Source organism: Mus musculus, chromosome 12 (genome assembly GCF_000001635.26).
Source record: "Mus musculus strain C57BL/6J chromosome 12, GRCm38.p6 C57BL/6J".
Lineage (NCBI taxonomy): Eukaryota > Metazoa > Chordata > Mammalia > Rodentia > Muridae > Mus > Mus musculus.
This window is the reverse complement of record NC_000078.6, coordinates 59,684,205-59,687,326: the sequence shown is the minus strand read 5'-3', so window position 1 is coordinate 59,687,326 and position 3,122 is coordinate 59,684,205.

Sequence of the window (3,122 nt, the reverse complement as noted above, 5' to 3'; positions counted from 1 at the left end):
GGAGAGATGGTTCAATGGTTAGGAGCACATTTTGTTCTTTCAGAGGACCCATGGTCAATTACCAGAATCCACATGATGGCTCATAGCCATCTGTAGCTATAGTTCCAAGGCACCTGGTACCCTCTTCAGACCTCCAGAGACATCAGGCATACACGTGGTACACATACATTCAGGCAACACACTCATACATGTATAATAAATCTTTAAAGCATTAGAGAAAAGTTTATTTGCTGCAGGGTGAAATCAGCACTCATATTTAGACATAAAGCTTAGTGGTTAGAACAGAGGAAGTATATTGGTTTAAGAAATCCATTGGTTAGCTATGCAGCTGGCTAGATTTATAGTACTAGGTATTATTTCTCCTATTAAGCAGATAGTATGTAGCTACTTAACATTATTTAGCCATAATAACTTAAGAGAGGAACTATTTTATCTTGGTTGGCTGGTTGGTTGGTTGGTTGGTTGGTTGGTTGGCTGGTTGTCCCCATGAACTTGAGTTGAACACAATGGTAGTAGCACTAGCGTGTAGCATGTACAGCTTAGTTCTTGGCATTGGTTAAGTATGGCAGACACTGTTCATACCGTGGCCAACTAAGAAACAGAAAATATGACAGAAAGCACAGGATCTGGTGCAACCTTTGAAAGCTTGCCCCCAAGTGACCTCACTTCCACCAGGCAGTTCCCACCATATAAGAGTTCTATAGCCTGTCGAAAACAGCATCACCAACTGGGGTACAAATGCTCAAAACATGAGCCTGTAGAGAACATTTGGAGATCAAGCCATAACCACAGGTAGGATAAAGTTAGGTTGAAAAATAATAGTACAGTTTGAAATTATTACGGGAAGAGAAATGTTTTCTTCCATAGCAAAACAAATGTAGTAGGCAGCTCAAAGAACGATAAATCATTTCACGAATCTTCTATGTACCTCTCCCCTAACAAATCATTTTGAGGAAAAAGAATGCTCTCTGCAGGATGATATTGTTGGATACCTGAAGAAGCATTAAGAATATTGTTATGGGGATATTTATATATTCTGGAATATGTACACACACACACACACACACACACACACACATATGCCAGTTACAATAATTAATGAAAGGATGCCATGAGTTTTTTAAAATATTTTTATTTGGGTGTTTATTTATTTATTTTATTTATATGAGTACACTGTAACTGTCTTCAGACGCACCAGAAGAGGGCATAAGATCCCATTACAAATGGTTGTGAGCTACCATGTGGTTGCTGGGAATTGAACACAGGACCTCTGGAAGAATAGTCAGTGCTCTTAACCACTGAGCCACCTCTCCAGGCTAAGGCCATGAATTTGAAGAAGAGCTAAAGCAGCTATATGAGATGGTTTGAAAGGAGGAAAGAGAAGGGGGAACTGACACAATTTTAATCCCATAAAAAGAAAAGAATCTTTTTTTAATGCTGTACTATAGCAGAATTCTATTATTCCAACTGAGCTATCCTTATTTTTCCTAAAAGCATGAGACTTGGTGAACACCTTGTAGTTTAACATCCTTTTACATCTTGAAGACACAGATATGCAATGTGAAAATCTACCATCTTTCAGCAATTTATCAGAGTGAACTCAGACTTTTTGCTGTATCCTATTTTTTTATATTTCCATATTCATTGCTCATGTTAGATGAAGAATTCCAAGTTAACTTATATTGCATGTCAACCCAAGCCTTGGAAGCTTTGAAAGTTTACCAGACCTTTCAAAGCAATTTAAAATTAATTCAAGGACAAGTCAGCACAGAGGGCCAAAGCTTGGCCTGGTTAGCTACTTGATGATTTCTCAACAATGAAAAGGCAAGGTGAGGGTGTCCATAATCTGTTCAGGGCAGAGCTGTCTGTAATGTAATGTAATAAATGAAGTAGGGATCTGGAGCTTCCGGTGAACATTTCTATTTTAACAATTTTAGTCCCCCTGTTAAAAAAGACAACAAATTATTTATATCTTTATGAAAGCTTTTCAAGAAAAACCTTATGGAAAATTGTAATTGTATATATAGTTGCCTACTGTGATCTTCCTGAAACCTTGTTAGAAGCATTAAAAAGTAAAATTTCTCCAAAAAGTCCTTGCCTACTTTTAAGTGACTACCTATGCAAATAATTTATTTTCCAAAAGTTATTTACTCTTACAATACTTGCTAAAGCTCTTGGAATTCAGTCACACCATTCTCTCTGTGGTTCACACCGTTGGACTAACAGTTGTCACAGTGAAGGAATGTCTAAATAAAATGTCATAAAGTTACTAAGCACTTAATAGTTTGCCAGGTATATTTATATATTTTGCAGTACAACAGTTGTTTTAGAATTTAACACTCCAATTTACAACTGGAAAATATTGAGTAGTATTTCTAGGACCAGAGTAATATTCTGGCCAGACAAAACCAAGGTTTTCTTTGGAAGTTACTAAGTACTTCTAACTTGGTCTTCAATGAATTCCAGAAGTAAATGCCTGGTGAACATCAGACACCCAAGAACTAGATTGCAATGCCCCTGTTCAGTCACCTTCCAACCACAGCTTGCAGTCTCAATAAACTTGGACCCCCCTGAGATCTCTCAAATATTGGATTACCAACAAGGCAGCATAACCAGCTGATATGAGGTCCCCAACACACATAGAGTAGAGGACTACCTGGTCTGTGTTCACTCAGAGATGATGGACCTAACCCTCAAGATACTGGAGCCCCCAGGGAGTTTAGAGGTCAGGTGGAGTGGGGAGTAGGGACATCCACATGGAGAAAGGGGGTTGGGAAGAAGGTATGGGATGTGGGACAGTTGAAGGGTGGATGGGGGGATAAAATGTGGAGTGTACAAAAAATAAATTAATTAAAATTTAAAAAAGAAGAGGGAAAAATACTGGTTGTAAAAGAAAAGGAAAAAGAAAGAAAATCATAGGCAAAGAGGGTAGATTATTGGCCATCATTGACTAAAGGGTAGATATTTTCAACAATAAATAGAAAAAAGCTTGTTGTTGGCTACAATCACCATGATTATAGATATAAATATCTGCTGGAAACAAGTTTTAAGCTTGTGTAGTGCTCTGGCCTTGGTGTTTCTCATCCACTCAGATTCATATGTTGAAATCCTACTTCCCACAA